The sequence below is a fragment of the Schistocerca americana genome, chromosome 3 (assembly GCF_021461395.2).
Source record: "Schistocerca americana isolate TAMUIC-IGC-003095 chromosome 3, iqSchAmer2.1, whole genome shotgun sequence".
In the NCBI taxonomy this organism is placed as follows: Eukaryota; Metazoa; Arthropoda; class Insecta; order Orthoptera; family Acrididae; genus Schistocerca; species Schistocerca americana.
This window is the reverse complement of record NC_060121.1, coordinates 940299345-940308102: the sequence shown is the minus strand read 5'-3', so window position 1 is coordinate 940308102 and position 8758 is coordinate 940299345. Positions and strand designations below refer to the sequence as shown.

The window sequence follows — 8758 nt, the reverse complement described above, 5'->3', positions numbered from 1 at the left end:
GAAATCAGAGGCTGAAGCTAAGAAAGCAGCGAGAAAGTTATTTGGGGAGAAGAGTGGAAAATCTTCCAATCTTAGACCTAAAGCAGAAGAATCGTCTAGTGACTCGGCATCCGATGTCCATCTTGATGACAGTGGGGATTCAGACAGCAGTGATGACGATGACGCGGAGTGTCTGTTCTGTACTGGGCGCTTTTCTGAAGGCAAACACGGGGAGAAATGGGCACAGTGCACGAAACGTTATCGCTGGGCTCATGAAGATTGCGGTCTCACAGAAGACAATTTTGTTTGCACCGGATGTCGTCAATATAAACCTAAGTAGTATGAAATGAGTGAGGGATAACAGAAATGAAAGAACATGTACAAATTGTGCAGTCATAAGTCATTATTGTGTAATAAAATAATTAAAGCATCATATTATTAGTCTCATATTAGGAAACCTTGATCTCATTTCTATGAAATGCCTTGTTTGTGAAGATTTAATAACCACTCTGAAAGATTGTTTATTATTGCAAATACGATAATTGTATGATAAAATTAAATAATGTAAGATCTTATTACCATCATAAAAATAAAATTGCACTTACTTTTAGGTCTCTCAAATGGATTTGCAAAAGTGTGTCTCATATTAGGCACCTTTCCTCTAAATACTCTCTGTGAAACTGTAATTTGATTCTATGTACTTGCTCGGGCTGTATTTCGCCTCCGGGGACACAACACCGGGGCAGGATGGAATGGCAGCGGGTACTTGGAGATTGCACGGTCTGTCCGAAGGAGGGCAGTGACAGCGGTCTGCAGCGGGTCCAGGACGGGCCACGTTCGCTTCCTGTCAGCGCTGCAGCAGCGCCAGAGACAGCGCCGGGGGCTGCCATCCGGCAAGCACCACTAGTGGCAAGTTGCGGCACCGCATCCAGGAGGGCGCGGGTTCGAGTCCGGTTCTGTCTTGGGAGCAGTGGCGGCATAACCCTTTATTTGGCAGTGTTGCTCTCAAGCAACATCAAATTTACGTTGGCCTTATGGGACAACAAACACTTCCCAGTGGCTTTTACTGGCATTGTTGCCTACAGGCAACGTTCCTTTACACACTGCGAATGCCAGTTGTTGTAATAGTTCAAGGTTTTCCACACGAGATGGCAGTTTGTTCAGTGGTGTTACAGAGATCTCCTCGTGTGAGCAACAGGGGTGTCTTATTTTCGTTCTGAAAGAGTGGATTTCAATAAATTGGCAGTAATCTTAGCAGATTTTCTTCAAGAAATACCCAGAGGTGAGTTTACAGCCGAAATATTTCAATCTAATATTGTTTTGAATTACGTAAATAGTATAAAACTTTTATGTTGCCTGTTAGCAACACTGCCCATAGTTGGGACATGTGCCATTAGTATATCACATATTCTTACAGCGTGACAGAGAAGACATTTTTTTTCCGGGGGCTTTTTAGCTATGGATTCCAGAATATTTTATGGAATTAAAAAAGCGAGAGGAATAGTAGTTCCACCAGAAAACCTGGCTTTGTCTGATCTAAGCGAATCTGAAGACTCTGATCTCGAAGTTTTGGCGGACTGTGGTGATGATGATTGAGACTATATTCCAGAGCGTTAATCTCAGTTCCATAACGTAGTTATACCAGAAACTGATTCTGATTCAGGAAGTGAAATCTCAGAAGCTGAACATGTGCAAGGACTTTCTGCAGTGAATCCTTCTAGTGCAAGTGTCAGTCAAGTGAAAAAGAAAATTACAAAAGCAGTCACTTACATGTGGGTAAAGGAAGATGTAACTGCTAGGGCAGAAAGTCTCTCTCCTGTGTTTTCTGATGAAGGCAATACACCTCTGTGTTATTTCAGAAGATTCTTTGATTCGGAACTAATTGACAAAATTGTGCAGGAAACGAACTTATACTCTGTGCAACGAACTACCACGTCAGTAAACACCAATATAAAGGAAATGGAACAGTTTTTCTGTGTTCTGATATACATGGGTCTTGTTTCTATGCCTTCGTACACTCAGTCAATGGTCTCAGTCAATGAATTGTGAAAAAATCACCAGCATTTTCAGTTTGAAGCGCTTTCAGAAACTCTGCCGATACCTGCATTTTACGAACAATGAGAATGCTGTGAACTCTTCTGACAGATTTTTCAAAATAAGACCTGTTCTTGAGTCAATTGCAAAGAACTGCCATGAGCAGAAACGAGAGTCAAAATTTTCTATAGATGAGATGATGATTCCATACAAAGGTACAAGAGCGGATAATTTGCTCCAATATATTCAAAACAATCACACAAATGGGGTTTTAAGATTTTTGTTCGTGCTGGTGTGTCTGGAGTTTCCAAAAATTCCATTGCAAGAAGAACTAGAAGGGAAAATGAAACAGTTCTATTACGCAGCAGGAATGCATAAATGTGTTTATAAATTATTCATGTACGGGAAACCTTTTGCTTGAGGTTATAGGCAAACGCTTTTTTTTTCTATAATATGTATAAATGTGGTCTACTGCTGGCAATGTTGCTTGTAAGCAACATTTCATAATTTTCATAATTTTTGTCAAACATTTCTAAAACTGACTGAATTGTATTTCTTTAAGCATAATAAATAAATATAAGCACTGAATTATTTTTTTTTTTTAATTTCACCATTTGCCAAATAAAGGGCTAAGGATCATGGGTGACCAGTACATCCACCTTTGTCCCATGGTCAGACAGAGCAAGCCAAACGAGGCGGGGAGCGGTGAGGACCGGGGGCTGTAGCAGTCTCCGGAATCGCGGGCAGCTACGCGGCGCGAGATGCAACGCTTTGGCGAGCGGCGACTGGGGAGAGCGTGGCCGGCTTCCAGCTGAGCGCCTTGATGACAGCAGCGGTGGTGTTGGCACACCAGGAGTTGCTGAGCCGGCTGGACTTGCAGGGCAGCGCTGCAGGCGGCACCTCGGCACTATGGTGCACCCATTCAATACTGTGAATTAGCTGAATAAAGTAACGCTTCCGAATACCGCTGTATCACTCTGCACTGCCCCTCGATGCTATTGAACTTGCTCGGCCTCCTGACGAGAAACGGCGCGCCCGGGTTCAGCTCTGCCAACTGGAGTCCCGGGTTCGACCATAGACGGGCCGCAACGTTGCTAATGTTAGCTTCTCCTGATCAAAACAACTAGCTGCTACAACCATCTAGACAAAGCTAGACCTGCTGAAAGTACCGGGTGATCAGAAAGTCAGTATAAATTTGAAAACGTAATAAACCACGGAATAATGTAGATAGAGAGGTAAAAATTGATTCATGTGCTTGGAATGACATGGGGTTTTATTAGAAGCAAAAAAAAAAAAATAAATAACACCCCATATTGCTAGACGCGTGAAAGATCTCTTGCGCGTCGTTTGGTGATGATCGTGTGCTCAGCCGCCACTTTCGTCATGCTTGGCCTCCCAGGTATCCAGACCTCACTCCGTGCGATGATTGGCTTTGCGGTTACCTGAAGTCGCAAGTGTATCGTGATCGACTGACATCTCTAGGGATGCTGAAAGACAACATCCGACGCCAATGCCTCACCATACTTCCGGACATGCTTTACAGTGCTGTTCACAACATTATTCCTCGACGACAGCTATTGATGAGGAATGATGGTGGACATATTGAGCACTTCCTGTAAAGAATATCATCTTTGCTTTGTCTTACTGTGTTATGCTAATTATTGCTATTCTGATCAGATAAAGCGCCATCTGTCGGACATTTTTCGAACGTTTGTATTTTTTTGGTTCTAATAAAACCCCATGTCATTCCAAGCATCTGTGTCAATTTGTACCTCTCTATCTACATTATTCCATGATTTATTCAGTTTTCAAATTTATACTGACTTTTTGATCACCCGGTACAATTCTGGCTCCATCATTTCTTTATTGCATTCTCTTACCTCCTTTCGACCCATTGGCAGTTTCATGGATCAATAATCCTGCCCCTCTCACATTACCATACTCGGATAGGCTGTGATTTACCCTCAATGTATTTTTGTTCCTTCCTCCACTTCAATACATCTTCTCTTGACTTTTGCAATTAATAACAGTCGCTGTGTTTTTGCTCTTACAAATTTCTTAAATATCCCCCACCTGACAGGATGCGCACTAGCTATGTGCTGGTTCTATAACGCTTCCAGCTCGACGAAGATCAGCAGTCCCGTTATGAACAGCGTCATCTCGTCTTCTGCAGGAATACCTACTACTTTCCTCCCCTTTCAATTCGTTACTGCTCCACAGCGGCTTATACTAATCACGCTAAATCTGTACCGAACCAAAAAAAATATTGAATGACCATTTCCTAGGCCTTAATCCATACGGGTTCTTCGTAAACGTTTCCTGTCACAAGAGCACATCTAATTATAAGAACGAAGATGAGATCTCATAGTCAAGGGAAGGAAGTATTCGGTTACGATTGTGGACGGCGCGGTAATCACTTACTATTGGTTACCTTTTACAGTAACACATATTTATTTTTAAAACAGTAACCCCAGACTCAACAATAAATAAAAAATACCACACGTTATTAATGGAGGAATAAACAACTGTGTAATTAATAGTGTTTTCAGTGCGTTACAGTTTAGGAAATCATCATAAAATACAGATACAGATAATGTTTAATAAAACAAGCCACTGTGATCACGGCTGAAGGCCTTGCACGCCAAGAATGGCAATAAATTAATAATATTTAAGAACTCGCAGCAATTACAACTTGCAGGTATTGAAATATCAAAAAGTAAGTGGCCACCAACACAGCAGAAGGTGACGTCAGGAATGGCAGTAAATAAGGTTTTAAGGCTACTGCTAAAATACAAATATCGAATTATTTTTTCAAAGCAAATGACCACAATCACGGCTGAAGGCCTTACACGCCAGGAACGGCAATTATATAAAAAATTTAGAAACCTGCTGCAAAACAGCAAATACAAACAACGGTTAATTAAAAGAAACAAGCAACTGACCATCTCACAGGTGAAATAAGATGTGATAACCTTGCAACACAACCCTAACACTGCTAGATTTATTCCAGAAAGCGACCGGAACTATTAACTAGACATACATAACCTTTAATGTAGGCATTAAAAGGTATGGTAATAAATAATACAATAATAAAACACAAGGACCAGTCACAGACGGTGCTCCAGGAATCGACCTCTGAGAAAGTCCGGCAACAAACACTTGCGCGAGCGGTGAGATAGGCAGCCAAGAGTTGCATTCACTTCACAAGATGGTAACTCAGACTAGTGGCAGTATAACGAATGACTAATGATAATATTGCTGAAGCTACCTGACTCCCGATAAACCAAATGCAACGATGGAACAATACGCCAAAGCTTGAACCGACGGTCTGCACTACGTCCCAGAATAACGTGTTTAGAGCGTCCGGAACGAGAAAGGAACCATTACCAGATTTCCGTCCGATTCCACAAACCCGAAAATCTGAAGAAACAAGTTACAGTACAGAACACCAGACAAACTGGTTCAAATGGGTGTGAAATCTTATGGGACTTAGCTGCTAAGGTCATCAGTCCCTAAGCTTACACACTACTTAACCTAAATTATCGTAAGGACAAACACACACACACCCATGCCCGAGGGAGTACTCGAACCTCCGCCGGTATCAGACAGACTAACAATAACTAAAACCCCACTCGATTTGCGTGCGTGGCAAAACCGAAATGTAACCATCCAGAATCAAAAACCACACGTCATTGCGGAAACAATCGCAAAGCGAGCCAAAACCAAGTACCAAATGAGTGACATCAAATTCATTAGGCACACAAATGCACACTGAACACATTGTGACAACTCTGACGAGGGTTGGCAGAATGAAGGAAATCTCTTCACAGTTGAGTAACCACACCGACTAATCACTGAGCCAAGTGCTTTTAACACAGTATGGTGTTCAAGTACTAAGCGGTACGCAGATCCACCAAACTGCACATGACGGCGCGATGATAATCTGTCACAACATGACGTACATACTCTGGGGCCCACACAGGTGGCTGACTTCACTCTACTTCGATTGAAATGCACTCATCTTATAGCTTGCTGGATCCGTTTACGACGATGTCGTGCACCCCTGCGACCACAGCCCTTCCTTACGGCAGTCCATGCGTGCCGCCAGCGGCCCCGGCCTGTTCTTGCACAGCGCGGACCTGCTCCTCCTGAGTTCCCAGAGGAACTGGCACACTCACACTACACGGAAAAACAACGACGTCGCCCAAAAGATAGGGCAACAGTTACTACATATCGATAACCGCCGCTGCTGCCACTAGCGGACAGGCAGCGCCTACGAAACCGTGTGGCGCCAGTCAAGCCGAATAGAAGACAAACAACCGCAACCATGTCAACTAAAGGATATGGTCTGGCCTCCAACAGAGGGCGGAAACCTACAAACAGCTCCAACGCGAGCCGCAGCACGGCTCAGAAGACGTGGTTTCGTAGTTGCAAGTTATCTACTGAGAAGAGTACCATTTTAGGTTCTTGTTGAATAAGAAACTGTATTCTACAGGCAACAGTTTCTGAAACACAACTATCCACGAATACAGAGTGCGACCACTACGTTTTTTGCCGAGGTCTGTTGGGTCATAGTTACAAACGAGTGTGATAAGTGAACAAACCAAGGTTGTCGAAGTAGACAAATCTCGTATAGCTACTAGAAATACCAGAAGGACAATCGTTGAAAAATTGAGTTTAACATACTTGGATTTTTGGCGGCATTGAAAGAGAATTCTTTATAGTTCGAGTCTGTTCAAGGGGGAAGCCGACTTTATTCTCTCACATGAAGCGCTATATATTTCCAGGCAAGACAGTGATAACAGACGGATTTAAGTCATACAAGATCTTACAGAAAGAAAGATTTTAGCATCGATTTATGAATCATTGTGCTGTGTGCTGAATTTGTGTCATCAGACGATCCATCTGTGCACACATAGAACATCGAGCGTTTGGAAAAATCTGTGACATTATCGATAAAAATATATGGACGTCTAGGCGATAGGAACGAATTCGATCTCTTCCAATAGCTATATTTACAGAACTCGAGGCTGCGGGGAAAAATTGACCCTCCTGATACTCTCCTATATTTCTGACTGACATAGCGAGACGCAGAATGAGTTGAGAACAATATTTTTTTGGAATAACGTATCACGTCTGACCTATGTCACAAAAACGGATGACTCTGGTGTACCTTATATAAGGGAGAGGAGAGATCAAACAATTAAAAATAGCTGCACGCATGACCATATTCCAATGTCGTTCGTTGCTAATCAGGGGAATTTCCTGTCGCTCGTTTGTTTGCTTTCATCGTCAACAACCGATGATAATTCACTGGTAGACACGAACCACACAGTGTTCCTTTATGGCCTGCAATTCATTTCGTGATATTTTAACGATTGTCTGATGTTTGTGCTGTCAATGATAAAGGCTACCTGTTTTCCTTCCTGCCACTATTTAAGAGGATGAACGTCAGCACACACGCCAGAAAATTCTCATCCCACACACAACTGGTACAGAGAATAGCTCAGTGTACTGTTTTCTAGGAAATGGCCACAGATGGCGCTAAAGGTCCCTTCCCAATTCTCAACATCCTCCTCACCATGGTCTGTCTCAAGGGGGATGAATATGTGGACTAGTCGACAGATCTACGCTCCATGCGACTTCCTGAAAATAACTCCTCCCTAACAGGCCATGAAGGCCCAAAGGTACCGACCAGCCACCGTGTCTTCCTCAGCCCACAGGCGTCACTGGGTACAAATACGCTGGCGCATGTGCTCAGCGCACCGCTCCCCCGACTGTATGCCAGTTTCCGAGACCGGAGCCGCTTCTTCTCAATCGAGTATTTCTGTAGTTTGCCCCACAAGGGGTTGAGTGCACCCCGCTTTCCAACAGCACTCGGCAGACCGGATGGTCACCCATCCAAGTGCTAGCCCAGCCCGACAACGCTTAACTTCGGTGATCTGACGGGAACCAGTGTTACCACTGCGGCAAGGCCGTTGGCCTACCTGAAAATGATGCACATGATTTTGTTATCTCTGCCACGCCGAACCTCCTCCACCACTGATGTCTTCCACAAGTATCACGGTTTGATTTCCTCCTGAACTAAAACATCTTCTGCAATTTAGGATCTTCTTCTTGAAGGACATCCTTTCATTTATTTTTCCACCTGTGCCTAACGCGCTCACAGACTTACGTCAACTGGAACACCTTGGCAAGATCTTCCCCAGTTGCTGGTTCTGGCCCACGTGGAATAATTACCAGTTCGCCACCGTTTAGGAAGTGGGCTGGTATCAACTCCATATCACTCTCTCCTCGAGTGGTAGGTCTGGGATCTATTGCGGTTTCTATTCCTAAAAAAATATACGTTCGTCTAGCAGCGTTTAACTGACAAGGAACCCCACGAGTGAGAGGTCGCAAAAGGCCAATAACGTTTACAGCATTCGATGCCCCACATATTGTCTGCCACACAACCACAATTTTGGCTGCTCATGGCAACAGGGGGCGGGACTAGAGGTACATCTACATCTACATCTACATTGATACTCCGCAAGCCACCCAACGGTGTGTGGCGGAGGGCACCTTACGTGCCACTGTCATTACCTCCCTTTCCTGTTCCAGTCGCGTATGGTTCGCGGGAAGAACGACTGTCTGAAAGCCTCCGTGCGCGCTCTAATCTCTCTAATTTTACATTCGTGATCTCCTCGGGAAGTATATGTAGGGGGAAGCAATATATTCGATACCTCATCCAGAAACGCATCCTCTC

The 8758-nt window shown here is 43.8% G+C and overlaps 1 pseudogene; it reads right to left on the bottom strand.

The window, feature by feature from the left end:
- Positions 1 to 7878: 7878 nt before the first annotated feature.
- On the bottom strand, positions 7879 to 7996 carry LOC124607886 (annotated as a pseudogene).
- Between the last annotated feature and the right edge of the window lie 762 nt (positions 7997 to 8758).